This window comes from Mus caroli, unplaced genomic scaffold, assembly GCF_978045245.1.
Source record: "Mus caroli unplaced genomic scaffold, Mus_caroli_1 scaffold_10, whole genome shotgun sequence".
NCBI classification, from domain to species: domain Eukaryota; kingdom Metazoa; phylum Chordata; class Mammalia; order Rodentia; family Muridae; genus Mus; species Mus caroli.
In genome coordinates, this window is record NW_028227265.1 from 123454244 (window position 1) to 123470249 (window position 16006).

Genomic DNA, 16006 nt, shown 5'->3' on the forward strand with positions numbered 1-16006 from the left:
ATATGTTTAGGACTGGCCATTTGATATTTTCTGCATGTGCCATATTCATGAGTTTTATGTAGAAATGAAAATTATAATGTTCAAATTTAAGCTTAATTATTCCTTCTTGTTACATTTTCCCCTTTCTCCTATCTATCTATCTATCTATCTATCTATCTATCTATCTATCTATCTATCTATTCAGTTTATATCCCTATAAAAGCCCCTCTCTTTTCACAGTCTCCACATCACATGGCCCCTTCCCCAACACACCTTTCCTCTGAGAAAGAAGTTCCCTCACCCTGGGTACCAGCCCACCCTGGCACCTCAAGTCATTGCAGGATTAGGCAGTCTTCTCCCACTGAGATCAGACAAAGCAGCTCAGTTAAGGAAACAGTATTAAGAGTCATGCAGCCAGGGCCAAAAAGGGGGAGTGGGTGGGTAGGGGAGTGGGGGGGTGGGTATGGGAGACTTTTGGGATAGCATTGGAAATGTAAATGAGGAAAATACCTAATAAAAAATGAAATGAAAAAAAAAAAAAAAGAGTCATGCAGCAGAGTAAGGGTAACTACCCACCCCCCAACCTCAACTTTAGTCTTTGGTAACTAGCTTGAAGACCAAACTGCACATCCTTGGCATATGTTGGGGGTAGGGCTAGGTCCAGCACTTGCATGCTCTTTGGTTGGTGGTTCAATCTTTGGGAACCCTGAGTATTCAGCTTTTTGAAAGTTCATTCCACAACAGGGTTTATTTTCAACATGACTTGTTGAAAATCAGTGTTGGGGTAGGGGTCGATTGTGATGTTCTTTTAGAGAAGTCTATGAAACACAGACAAATCCTTCTCCTCTTTTGCTTCTAGCTATGGGAGTTTCCTTTGTCTCCCACTCCAGTAACAGTGTACTGCCCACTCTAGAACCAGAAGTACTGGTGCCAAATGACTATGAGCTACAGATTCCAAATATAAAAGCCAACATAAACTTTCCCATGAATAAATTGATCTTATGGGGTGTTTTGTAAGCAATAAGGTTATTAGACCATGCCGGATAAACTTTCATGAATGTTCTCTGAATTTCTGAATAAACTTTACTGATTTTTTTTTTCTCTCAAGAAGTAGAAATTAGAAGGTCTTCATATCAGATTTCACGAAGCCTGTGCCTCAGGGCTTGTGTGTGTGTGTGTGTGTTTGTGTGTGTGTGCTACATTAATAGTAATATTTTTTTCTAAAAAACTCATTGTTTAAATTCTGGAGATTATAATAATAATCACATTTTTATATTTTCTAAATAGTAGTCAGCTATCTGAAAAACATTTTTGAACAAAATATTTTCAGACTGATTTAAAATACTTTCTGAGCATGGTAAATGAACTATTTATAGGAGACACTCTTCAAATATTATTTGTTTTGTTTTGTGGCTTTTTTTTGAGTTACAATTTCTAGTGACTGTATGTTACTTCTAAATGTATATATAATTATAAATGTATATAAATTATGATTTGTTTTCAAGTATTCTTTCTATAAGCACTTAAAATTCGATTTATAAAAATCTTGTTAAAATTTAAATTGGCAAGTCACAAATAAATAATTAAATAGACATCCACATTAGCATGTTTTAGGGCTTTTTTTTGGTTAATAATAAATTAAGACTCTGTTTCTTTTTATTTTTCTCATATAATGCCTTTTCTGTTTTCCAGAATTAATCTCAGGATTTGACATTAATATGACTGCATTTCAACTTTCAGTCTTTAGAGTTGGGTCTATAATTAAAAGTTCTGGGTACTCCCTGAACCCATTTAGATGCTGACTACCTTATGTAAACCTAGGCCTAGAGGATCCAATTGTTTCTTTTGGCCTCCTCAGAAACTGTACATACTGGTGCCTAGATGGGTATATGAAGGCAACACATGCATATTCCTGAACAGAAATTAAAACATATAAATGAAATGCTAATATATTTCAATTGTATTAAATATATTACCAAATAACTGAGTAATAGGACAGAAAATGTCTTACTTTCAAATCATAAACTATGCAAGGCTGTTCATACAACCTTATGTGTAGTACAAAACAGAGCTAATAAGATTTTAGTCATATTATGAGTAAAGGAAATCACGTGAAAACTGATGTGGCTTCTGAGAGAAAACAGGGAAGTAAAAGTGACTGTCCTCGTAGACTTACTTACGAAAGAAGACAAGTATTTACTCTAGTCATGATAGTCATTCAACCTCTGCACAACTACATTTTTTCTCGTTTATATTTTAAGGGTTTTAAGTAGAGTATTCAAAGTATTGGAATCACCGGGCCTGGTGGCGCATGCCTTTAATCCCAGCACTTGGGAGGCAGAGGCAGGCGGTTTTCTGAGTTCGAGGCCAGCCTGCTCTACAAAGTGAGTTCCAGTGAGTTTCGAGTTTTCTGTCTCGAAAAAACAAAAACAAACAAACAAACAAAAAAAACCAAACCAAACAAACAAACAAAAAACCCCAAAGTATTGGAATCACCAAAGCAATAAACATATTGTCATGGGTGAAAAAGCAATGTAGCTTAGAACATTCTTTGGGTTAATCTTGATGACAACTTGACTGGATATAAAACCACATGACTGGATATATAACACACATGCCAGTGGGCAGTCTGTGAAAGGCTTGAGAGACAGTTTTGGTCAGATGATTTGATGTGAGAGGACCCTCCATAAATGTGGGTGGCAACTTTTGGTGGCAGCTCAGATAAAAGGACATAGGGAAGAAGGTTTGCACACTGAACTCTTGCTTTCACTACTGATGGCAAATTCACCTACCCTGTCACTGTGGCATTCTCTTACAAAGTTTAGAACCAGGTTATTTCATCTTTAAGGACAAGCTGAAGATCAGCAGTTCTACAGGCATCCTTCTTCAGCATCATACTGGGACTACAGACACGTCAAGCTGAATGGACTGATCAACTACCAGATTCTAGTCCTCTTCAGAGTAAAACTGGTCTTGGACTGTCCAGAACACATTGTATGAGCCAATTAACAACAACAACAACAACAAACAACTATACACACAATTAATTATATCAGTTCTGTTTCTTTAAAGAATCCTGACTAATGCAGATACGTAAATGCAAATACAAGATACACAGGATAAAGACCATAGCACATCTAATAGTTTAATCACATTTTGTTGAAAGTAAGTATGACGTAAAGGCAACTAAGTAAATCCTAAGATATGAAAAGCATATTTTTACGGATTGCATGGAAATAAATTATTTCTAAAATCACCCAAATATAAATGACTCTAAGCACCATTTCATGTTTACTTTACTATTCAGCTAACACACTAATATTATTGAAATATTTAAGGTCAAAATTAGTTTTAAGAATATGTTAAGGCATTGATTATATTTCTATGCCCAGGTCCTAGTATTAATCAAGATTTTTCATCAGGCTGATTTTAAATTAAATTACAAAGTGTGCTATTACCTTACTAATGAAAAAAACGAGGCTATTTTTCTTACAACAATGGGAGTGGGTGGGTAGGGAAGTGGGGGGGTATGGGGGACTTTTGGGATAGCACTGGAAATGTAAATGAAGAAAATACCTAATTAAAAAAAAGTTCAGACCACAGAGAAAAAAAAAAGAATAAAGCAAAACAAATCTGAAAACAGTGCAGGAAGCAAAAAGTGACAAATACCTAAAGAAAACCCATTCATAGATAAATAATTGGAAATGATCAAAAACGTTATTTGCTTTAAACCTATGCTATACATCTGTGATTTAATGGACTGGGTAAATACATAAATACTAAGATATAGGGGAAAGAGTGAAATTCTAAGTGCATGTCTCCATTCAATTGATAAGCTCATCTGCACGTAATAAACCTCTTAGAACAGGGGATGTCACTATTAATTGCTCCTTAATAGGATCAATAAATCATTGAATTATATTGATTACATTAGAGTCAATAAAGATTACTAGTATCAGAATCAACACAGAAACATGTGGAAATAAAGGATGAAATAACCAAGAAATATTATAAAAGTAACCCATGGACTGTGAAAGATAAAGAACCTCTCTGCGGGAAAGCCATGTAATCTTTCTTAATTATCAAGGATCCCTCACTAACAAAATTAAAACTCGTTTAAAAAGGCTTCTGCATCATTCTTTAAGCACTGAGAAAGACATCTGTCTCAGCCATTTTGGAACAATACAATGAGGAATAGCACAATATACTTCAGAAATAATTTGATAGAGATTTTAGATTCTCAACTGAATTTTAAAAAGTAATTTAAAATGACTGAAAGCAGAAAATGGAGATGTATATGTTTATTTTCACTAAAATGTCAGTGTTGAGTGCTGAGAGTTATAGATCAAATTTAGAACATATACAATAAAATGATATTAATGTTTTTAATAATAACAATAATGATGATAATAATAATAAAAAAAATTCAGTGAATGAGACCCATAAAAATTTGCCTTTGCTTGTTTGAAATAACAGGACTAATTTTAGGTAAGTAACTGCTTTAAAGTTAGAATTAAAAGTCTACTCTGTGCTGTTAAAACTAGATTACTTATGTGACATTTTAGTCTATCTTGATCAGAATAAAATAAACATCTGCAGTTATTTTCAAACCACAAAGAAAATAGATACAGACTCTGATATTTCCACAAACACCTGTTCATCACAAGAGGACCATTTTCCATTCCAAACCATACTTAATTTATAGAATCATTATTAACTATCTTTATGCTAGACATTTTCCTGTCTGTCCATCAAAAGAAGAAAAATTCTGTGTCTACAACTGAAACTACCAAATAACTAAGGCCTCTGACCTTGCCAAGCCCTGATGTCTCTGTCTACCATTTGTCATTTGATCTGAGCTTGTCAGCAAACAGATGTCTCTGTTAGCCTCTGGCGCTCTCCAAGTCACTGGTGCAGCTGTTGCTATGACATCTGATGAAGGTACAGAATGTGATGATAATGTGATTTGTAAGTCCATCTACACTAAGTGCTTGAGAGTGTAAAACAGGAGTGATCCATTCCCTACTAATTTGTTAATGCTGATCTTAAACATGCTTTTAGTTAAATGTAATTTCCTGTGCCATATATATATATATAAAGCATATATATGTATATATATATATATATATATATATATATGTGTGTGTGTGTGTGTGTGTGTGTGTGTATACACACACATACATATATTTGCTTTCCTTTCTTTAATATGCCTCTCAGGATCATTTATAGGGAGTTGATTTGTGCCTGGGAAATGCATCTCTTTGACATCTGAACTTTGAATGTTAATTTCATGGGCAAAGACAGTATATCTTCCAACCTTCCAACAGTCTCCCATCTTTAAATTCCAATGTGTCTAATTATCACCAGTGTCTTTCAAATATGATATATGCACAGAAGATAATTTATTAAACTAACATTAGCATAGGGACTCTAATATGCTTTAGTGAATTTAGAATAGTCATAAACCTTTCAGCTTGGCTATAAGAAATAGAGTGCTATATCTCAAATTTGACCAGATGCAAGGATGATGCACCATTCAACAGTCACTCAACAATTACTAAGTACCAAGTTTTCCTACATGGGCACATGAGAAGTGCATATAAGTGTTCAAAAGAATAACTAAATATCTTAGTCTTTTAATGCAGGCATGTTTTTTGAGTTTTCCTTTGGTTTTGCCATTTCTTTCTTTTTTTTTTTGTAATAGAGTTCAAAAATGAACACTAATTGCAAATATAAAAAGAGGTACTTAATATTTAAATAAAGTGAAGTATCCACACTTTGGTCTTCCTTCTCCTTGAGTTTCATGTGTTTTGCAAATTGTATCTTGGATATTCTAAGTTTCGGAGCTAATATCTGCTTATCAGTGAGTGCATATCATGTGTGTTCTTTTGTGATTGGGTTACCTCACTCAGGATGGTATCCTCCAGATGCATCCATTTGTCTAAGAATTTCATGAATTCATTGTTTTTGATTGCTGAGTAGTACTCCACTGTGTAAATGTACCACATTTTCTGTAACCATTCCTCTGGGGTCTGCAACCCTATGGGAGGAACAACAATATGAACTAACCAGTAGCCCCGCCACCCTGAGATGTGTCTCTAGTTGCATATGTAGCAGAGGATGGCCTAGTCAGCCATCAATGGGAGGAGAGGCCCTTGGTATTGTGAAGACCATATGCCCCAGTACAGGGGAATGCCAGGGCCAGGAAGCGGGAGTGGGTGGGTTGGGGAGCAGGCCAGGGATAGGTTATAGGGGGCTTTGGGGATAGCATTTGAAATGTAAATGAAGAAAATATCTTTAAAAAAGTGCTTTAAATGTGTATATCAAAGTAAAAAAATATTTAAATAAAGCTATACTATCCTCTTGAAAGACAGTTATCTTTATATGGATATTTGAAACTGTTCCGTTAATACCAGGAAACACGAGCATGAGAAAACAACAATTTAAAATTAATACCATGCACACAGTAAATATACTTCTTTAAAATTCTAAGGGAATGCATTGGAAATGCCAAGTTTGAAAATACATAGCTATGATAGCATTTGCTTTAATATACTTTATCTTTCAAATCACTTAAGCTTCAAAATTCTGATGTCATTGCTGAACAAAATGTTCATGGATTATCCAATTCCATGCTTCCTCTGTAGTAATGCAGTGCTACAAACAATATTAATGAAGCCACTACTTTTATTCTGGAGCTAAATAATTGCTATTTTTAATTAATTGCAATGTTAAATAATTGCAAAGAAAAACATCTTTCTGAAGAAATATGTGCATTGAGATCGAAGAGACTTTTTTTTACAGTGTTCTGTATTTAATAAATCTGAATCTTCAGAGATAAAATTTCTGAAGTTAAAACACACAAATTCAAGGTTCCTTCTTTGTAGTGAATGTACATGTTGAAACATGCTGCAAATATTGGCCAAAGTCTACTATCACTCTTGTGACTCAAAAGTAATAAATATAATGCTGCCATGTGAGAATGACCTGAGCACTGTCATGCCACATGCTGCATGGCTCATGATGTTTGAGTCTGGAATCATATAACTGGTATTTCCTAAACAGTTGTTACCAATAATGCAACAATGACTGGAACATACCTTAAAACAAATTTCTAGGACCCTACTCCTTCTTGATCTCTCTCTCTCTCTCTCTCTCTCTCTCTCTCTCTCTCTCTCTCTCTCTCTCTCTCTCTCTCTCTCCATGTTTGTATGTGAACACATATATGTGTTTTACTTGTTTGCATAGTGTATAAATGAATGTAGTGCCCATGCCTATGTGCACAAAGACTAAATATGAGTATTGGATGTCTTCTACCACTCTTTACCTATTCGCTTGAGGTAGATTCTTTAACTCAATTGGAAGCCCTAGTTTTGGCTAGGCTGGTTGGCAAGCAAATTAAAAAAAAAAAAAAAAAAAAAAAAAAAAAAACAAAACAATCTGCCTGGCCTTTACCTCAGTGTTGGCATTGTAGGCATGCAGACTTATTCCTGAGCCTTTATGTGCATGTCTGAGATTTACACTCAGGTCATCATGCTATTAAAGCAAGGCTTGTACCCTCTGAATCATCTCCACAGCTTAAAGCCACACTTTTAAGAAAGAATAATGGAATACGCATTTAAGTAAAAATCAATGGCATATTTGAACCTATCTATTTTCTGTGAACCTCTGCCCTTTCTTTCTAGAAAATAAGGTTTACTTTAACTTGGAACTCTGACTCCTTAAATAAATTCATAGTATAATTATGTAAGTCATCTTCTCTGTATATAGTACAGTTTAAACAGCTATATACAAAGTCACTAGCTGGTTTAAAATAATTTCTTTGTGGAATATTTAGTCCCACGTGACTACAAAGTTTAATAAAATGCTTCTTTTAAAGGTCAGCATAAAAACAAGTGGAAGAGTAGTGAAGTTCCTGACATGATATTAGCTGGAAGGGGATAGCAGCACTATGCTGATGACATAAACGATATAGCAAATGAGGCTGGAAAAAAGATGTATGTAATTATAAATTGACATGGAAAACAGTTGAGAGTAAGTACTATTAGTTAGTAAAGAGTTAGTATTATTAGTATTAGTATGATTCCTAGTAAAGAGGTAAATCTTGGGCTGGTGATGTAGTCCCTGGTAGAACATTGGCTTAACATATAGGAGGACTGGACTCTACCTCCAGTACTACCAAGTGGAATGCATATTTTAAACAAAAGCGTTTGACACTCTTTAAAATCCATTGTTTTAGATTTAGTGGGATATTTTTATACCTTGTATTGTTAGGCTATATTTATATGCTCTCAGGGATTATAAAGTTTAACATATAAAATTTAAGATAAAAAAGTTGGTAAGAATAGTTCAGAAATCCAATAAATGTTTACATATTAATTTCATTGTATCAAAAAAAATGATCAACTAGATGCATAGATTCTACTGACTCTAGAGCCAGTAGCATTAAAAGTGTAATTTGTGGTAGTTTAGTAGTGCTCAACAAAGATGATGCCTCAGGTTTATTCATAAGGAGATAAAAAGCAGCCTCATGAAATTGAACACTCCTTAAATTGAATTAATAATATATTCAGAGTCTTTACTGTGGATACATAATGGAGGAAAATAAAGCAGATTAATACAAAATACAATCAAAAGTAGTCTTCTTGCTATAGAGGTGATAGCTGAATATGGTATTCCATTTAACTGAATACAGCCCAGGGACAACAAGGTTGGTATTGATTTCATGTCTGTTATGACAACACATTCCTGAGTCCTGGCAACATGTGCAGTTTTCATGAAACAAGAATTCTATGACTCTTGAGGTGATAAGAATAGAGAAAGAAATGATGCTCAACATGGTGAAAACTATAAAAGATAAACATCAGATAAATGACTTCCACCAATCAATGTAAAGGACACTAGGTAAGCTCTTGGTGCTGATAAGGAACAAGAAGCCCACAGAAAATGACACAACAAGAATCTTAACAGATGGTAAGTCAACTTAATCAGGCAAATTAAGGGATCATATGTTAAAAACAAGAGAGTAGGTTAGTTGACATGCACTGTAATTACATTGGATATATTGCTTTCAATAAATGTTACAGGACAGATTAACGTTAATCATGCCAACTACATTTCTAAATCTGCTTTTCAGACATAATTAAAATCCTAAATTATTACTGCTGCAAATTAACAATTTTAATGTAGTGCAGACATTGTAATCATCAGCATTTAGTTCTTTTCAAATGGTTTGTCTAATGAAAATTTAAACAATAGTCACCTAAGTAAGCAGTAAATACAAGCGGGATCAGCCTTGCCTGAACAGTCTGTGAGAGACAGACAGCTCCAGTGTGTTTTCTCAGACAAAGAACAGTCAGCTCAAAAGTGAATGGTGGAGTCTTAAAGGGAGCATCATGTAGTCTCATTCAACACACTGAGACCTTAACTACAGCTTACAGAGTCTTCAAACCTACAAAAAATTAAAACAATGGAGTGTCCCAAATGACCTGCAGAGTGCTCTGAGCTTCCTGTGTACAGTACGCTCCTCTGTGTGCCAAGGAACACAGAGATCAGATCCCAGCCTCCAGAATTCCAGCTAACTTCTCAAAAGGGAGAAGTAATATGACTTAATTCTCATAGCATGAGAAATAGCTTTTATTTCCATCATTTATTATAGGAAAATTCATTTTAATACATGTATGTACAAAATTTGATCAGTTCTACTTGAATCATGTAGGCAGTGCAGTGTACACTTAGATTTTTCAAAACATGCTTTAATAAGTGTTCTTAAACAATTCAGCCTCCCCTCTAGCCCACCAGCCAAAGTCAGGGGAGAGAGATGGTTAGTAGGACAAGGGAGATGTAGACCTGCTAAGGAGGAGAGAGATGGTTAGTAGGACAAGGGAGATGTAGACCTGCTAAGGAGGAGAGAGATGGTTAGTAGGACAAGGGAGATGTAGACCTGCTAAGGAGGAGAGAGATGGTTAGTAGGACAAGGGAGATGTAGACCTGCTAAGGAGGAGAGAGATGGTTAGTAGGACAAGGGAGATGTAGACCTGCTAAGGAGTAGTTCTTTGGGGTGGTTGTTAACTTCATTACCAGGATTCCAGCAGTCCAGTCAAAAACATCAAACACAAATCATAACAGCAGTTCAGTCCAATAGGCAAACACCTAACATGAATCATTAGCAGAGGCTAGACCCGGAAGAAATCATGACGATCCTCTGCTGAATTGGCATGAGTCTGCAGAAGAGTCAAGAAGCAGCCAGAATACCATTAGAAGTTCTGTGGTGCATTTCTCTCTATGAATTCATGAAATGAAAAGATCTGCCAAGTGTTGCAAGGAGAACCAATGCAAGAACAATATTTACTGTCAGTTGTGTTCTACTTACAGTCTTTCCAAGCACCATATGTCCTCTCAAGTGTCTGCATCAGCAAAACATTATTTCATAAAACAGCATACAGTAAACATCACAAGACACAACTGAATCTCCAAAGAAACCAGAAATTTCCACTTCAGAGTACTGTCGATATGAAAGGCTGATCTGAAACGTTTGTGTCTAGACTTCTGCTTTGAATCCTTTTTTTTTAATCTAGTTCAGTCGTTCTCTACCTTCCTAATGCTGTAACACTTTCATAAAGTTCCTCATGTATGGTTACCACCAACCATAAAATTATTTTTTGTTACTTCATAACTGTAATTTTGCTATAGTTATTAATCATAACGTAAATATCTGTGTTTTTAATAGTCTGAAGTGACCCTTGTAAAAGGGTCATTTGACCCCCAAATGGATTGCAACCTACATGTTTAACCTTTGTTTTAGCTGAAAGTTTTGGGTTAATAATTGAAGAAATACTACATTTAAAGCTAGGTTAAAAACAGAAAGAAAGAATAGTTAAAAAAAAAGAAGATGGATAAAAGGAGGTTTTATATAATAAGCCTTCCCTATTTTTCTGTAGCAGAGGAGACAAGTGTAAAATGAGAAAGCCAAGTCTCATGTGTGCAAGTATAGCCTCTGTTATTTGTAAGTCTTAGACTCAAATGAACATAATTATAGTTTTATTAGTAAAAAAGTGTTTATGGAAACATAGATGCAATGACATGTATTTTTATTTTACTTTGATTGCTTTACTCTGAAAGGACAACTCCAATAACTTTTGAATATCTCTTTGGCATAGAAATGTACTTTTCAAGCTACAGAAAGATAAACCTGGGCACCAATCCAGCCATAAAACCCTCGTCCTACAATCTATCTTGCCTGCAAGATGTGCTGGGGCAATGGTGGCATAGAATTTGTAGGAGTGGCAAAGCAACGTTTGATTTAACTCACCACAAGAGGGAGCGCATGTTCTATACTGCCTGGATGGCCACGAACCAAAGATTAGGTAGCCCAGAGACCTAAGATTGGCATCTTGTTCCACTAAGCAGCAGATGGAAGAGGGTGCAGAAATCCATAACCATATACTGTATGAAAATCTGACTTGAGGTATCCGCTGGGTTCTTCCCCTCACAGAAGATTGGAAGGAAAAAGTGTAAGAGTCAGAGGGGATGGAAGACACCAAGAGATCATGGACCACTGAATCAACTAAGCAGGGCTCATGTGGACTCACGCAGACTGTTTAAAAATCAGTCTTCATGAGCAGTTGCTGAAGCACCGGAAAGATGGTGGAGGAAGGGGAAAGAAAAAAGATCTCTTTGGTTCCAGAAAATCTCCTGAAAAAGAGGAAGGCTTATAAGCCCTCTAAGCCACTCAGACAAAGCAGGCACTTTTGACAAGGAGAGAGAGAGAGAAAAAAAAGGAAGCAATTCAGGTTTAGACCACTAGAATCTTTCATACACGGTTCCTGGCAGCAGCAACGTGACAAGGTGCGTGCCCAGTGACTAGAGGTGGTCTCGTGCTTTGGAGGTGCTTGATAAACATTCCTTGGCCTTCTTCATACACATGGAAAGAACTGAAGGAGTGAGTTTATTGGTAAATAGCACCGTCATGAAACTTGGCCTGAAGTGGCGTTTTTGTCAAGGTCACCCCTCAGAGTCTAAGAATACTGCACATAGTGGAGCCTAATGTGACCTGGGGATTTCCAAATCTGAAGTCTGTCTAGGAACTCATCTTGAAACGTGGACAAGCAAAGATTAACGATAATACAGGCCTTCTGACGTACAACACAATGATCGAGGAACACCTGGGGAGATTTCGTGTCATTGCCTAGAAGACCTCATCCATGAAATTGCCTTCCCTGGGAAGTATTTCCAGGAGGTCTCTTTATTCCTGTGCCCTTTTTACCTCTCTGTGGCCTGCCATGCTACCAAGAACAGTCCATTTCCTCAAGGAGATGGGCTCACCTGGCTACCGGGGAGATCGGATCAATCAGCTCCTTCAGCAGCTCAGCTGAAGCAGGAGCAGGTTTTCCAAAAGCAAGCTTTGGAAGTGTTTTTGCTGTTTAAAATTATCAAATATCTTCAGAGATGATTATTTACTGCTATCAGAAACTGAAGGAAGAGGCCTGGAGAATGACATTAAGGTGTGAGCATTGGAGACACTTACCACAGCACAATCCATGGAAGGGGGTGATTATTCACATTAGCTGTCTGTCTATGAAAAAACTCAAGCTGTGGAAGAAAGAATTACCCTGCTCATCCTGCCTAATATCTTGGTGTTTAATGTTGGGTGGGCAAATAGCTTCAACATTCATCATTTCTAATGATGTTCTCCTATACTCATAGGCAGGAGCTTAGCATACTCATCATAATTGACTTTATGCAGCAACTGATAGAAACAGATGCAAAGACCCACAGTCAAACATAAGGCAGAGTTCACGTTGTCCTGAGGAACATGGGGAGGAAGTATTATGAGAGACAAAGGGTCAAGCACACCACAAGAAAACCCTCAAAATCAACTTACCTGGGCTTATATGGGCTCACAGAGACAACTCTCACAAGCAGGGAGTCTGCATGCATATGACCTAGGCCCTCTGTGTATATGCTATCGTTCTATAGCTTATTCTTATGGGTCTCCTAACAGTAGGATTTGAGGCTATCTGTGACTCTTGCCTACTTTTGGAAACCTTTTTCTCCTATTAGGTTGCATTATCTAGCCTTAATATGAAGGGGTGGTGCCTATTATTGCAACTTGATATGTGATGTTTAGTTGATATCTCTGGGGGTAGTGGGGAGAAGGAAGGTTGGGGTGAGAATGAGGGAAGGGAAATTGTGGTCAGGAAGTAATATAAGAGAGAAGAATGAATTTAAAAAAAAGAATAATTGAGAGCATGAGGAAGTAGGAAAAGACTGATAGCCATGACTCAAAACAAAGAAGCAAATATGCCATGGTAAGAAAAAAGGAGAAACCCAAAAGGTAAGTTTTTCTATCTAATTTGCATAGTGAAATGTGCCAGAAAATTGAAATTAAATGAAATTGTATGAAAACATATGTAAATGTAAGAATTTTCTGGTGATCAACGAAAGTTGAAATATGAAACTATTGGAAGTTCAAATTAAGACTTTAAAATCATTAATTTTTTGGAGCTCACAAGTAATCCATATCATTTTATAAACACCCTTTCTCATTCCTGTGTCATTAAAAATATTTATGTAGACCCAAATATGTAGGGAATATACTTCTTATACATAAGAAATATAATTTTCTGTCTCCTATAAATCATGCATTCACTTTTCATTTGCATTAAACTAGTGAAAATTGCACTCTGTTTGAAACCCACTCTAGACTTCAAAGAGGGAATTCCTACAACATAAAGTGACAGAGCATAATAGCACCATGATGTTTCCTAAAAGCACAAAACCCTTTGCATATATTATTCCTAAGCTTAGAGCGTATGCTGATATATTGCATATATTATTCCTAAGTTTAGAGCGGATGCTGATATATTTTCTTCGCGATTTATGGCTAGCATTGTTAGAAACATAATATATTCAAGAGTTACCTGAACCCACCAGTGTTGCTTTTGTTAAAATACGACTGCTTATATTTTTAGCATAATCATCTGAGAAAAGCATTATACCCATTTTTGCCTCTGACCAAATTGTATATCCCTGCTGAAAATAATGGAAGATTCATGTGTTCTTATGTCGAGTTCTTACCATTATGGAGTATATGGTTCAGTATTGCAAACTTTTGTTGGACAAGTTTGGCAATCTGATAAAGAAATGCACACTACATCAGCATATGGAGATTTTCATTGTTTTATCAGTTGGATTATACCTTAATGTCCTTTGAAAAAAATGTGGGCCACTAGATGGTTCAGGAGTTCAAAGCATTTTCTGCTCATTCCAAGGATATAAGTATACCTCTTAGCACTTACATGCTGCTCACAAACACTCAGTTTATGTGTTTTATGGGATCTGACTTGCTTTTCTCCCCTCCATGGACAGTAGACATAGAAGTGGATCTCATAAATATATGAAAACCAACATTCTCAAACATAAAATTAAAAGTAAGCATTTAAAAGTATTTGTTACTTTAAGATTTTTTTCTGTGAACCATTTGACATTGTATTGAAATTATAATAATAAAAAATCAAGTTAGTAGTTGTAAATAGAAGACAAATATATATACACATTTATATCCACTCTGGCCTGTAGCCTTTCTTTTTCTGGAATTTAAGGTGCATAAAAGTTTATAATTTTGTGTCTCAGCCTTAAAGTAGAACTGAACAGGAAGAGGCTTAGGGCCTAGATCAACTCTCTTTGAGTGTCTAACATAGTATATTAGTTTCTTCATGTTGCTCTGATAACATCCCATGGCTGGAAGAAACTTAAGGAAGAATGCTTATTTTAGCTTATAAGACTCCATTGGGCTGGAGTCTATAGTGGAAGAGATGACATAGTAACAGATATTGATGGTAGCATGATCACAGCTGTGAACTCATATACCAACCTCACACAGAAGTAGAGAAGGGAAATGTAGAAGCCTGTATCCAGTGTCATGTTTCTTCCAGAAAAGGCTCTGCCTTCTAAAGGGTCGGAAATGTCCACAAACAGTGCCACCAACTTCAGATTAAGAGTCCAAATACATTATCGTATAAGGCATCATTCTTAATTCAGACCACAACGTGCTTGAGTGCAAACGTAAACAGACAACACAAAGTAAAGAAGTGGAAAACAGAGTTGCAGACAAGTTTTCATCCTATGTCCAAGTGAAGATTAATGATTTTGTGCAGATTTATCTTCTGATTGCATGTTCCTGTTTGTATCTTATAAAGGAGCAACAGAAACAGGAAGTGTGGTTGAGCATATATCCTGTGATTCATGTTATGTCATTTTTTTTGTATTGTGCTACCTTAGCACAGTAGTCTCCCAGAAAGGATGAAAAATTATAGAGTATTTTTGTATTTTTCATTTTTTAGATGAGGGAGAGCCTGTTATTTTCTTGGTGTGATATGCTTATACCACTACAGATAAGCAGGTCATCAGTAAGTGCTATTAAATCTATAGTGTGAGTTACCAATAGCATCATACACGGCTACCACCCCAAGACTGTCTCCATTAAACAATACTTTGATTCATCTCTCACTAGCAGATTGAGCCGTGACTAAGATGTCCCAATGACTTTCTTTGACTTGACCTAGTCAAGTCAAATTATAGGTCATTGCTTTGTAACTTCTGAGACCACTTTGGAAAGCCTACAGACTTTTATTCTCACTCTGTGAAATACTGATATGAAAGGAAGTTTTCCATGGATGTGAATGTAAATGGATGAAGACACAGATGAGCCCAGAAATCCATTGCTATAAACAATGAAGCAAGAGAAGCTTTCTGAGCATTTTGATTGGTTTAGGCTGCATCTACTCAACGAGATACAACAGGAATAGAACCCATCCAACCAAAAGGTAGGAACATTAGAAGGAATAACACAGGCATAAGTAGTAAAGTTAGCAAGAAATAAATGAATTTGAGGACAAGATCCCCCATTCTGTGTGTGTTTGTGTGTGCATGTGCTCGTGTGTCCCTGTGTGTGTGTGTGTGTATGCTTGTGTGTGCCTGTGTGTGTGTGTGTGTGTGTGTGTGTGTGTATGCTTGTGTGTGCCTG

At 36.2% G+C, this 16006-nt stretch overlaps 1 pseudogene; it reads left to right on the plus strand.

The window, feature by feature from the left end:
* The first annotated feature begins 11595 nt into the window (after positions 1-11595).
* On the plus strand, positions 11596-12353 carry LOC110299592 (large ribosomal subunit protein uL30-like 1 pseudogene; annotated as a pseudogene).
* The last annotated feature ends 3653 nt before the right edge of the window (positions 12354-16006 follow it).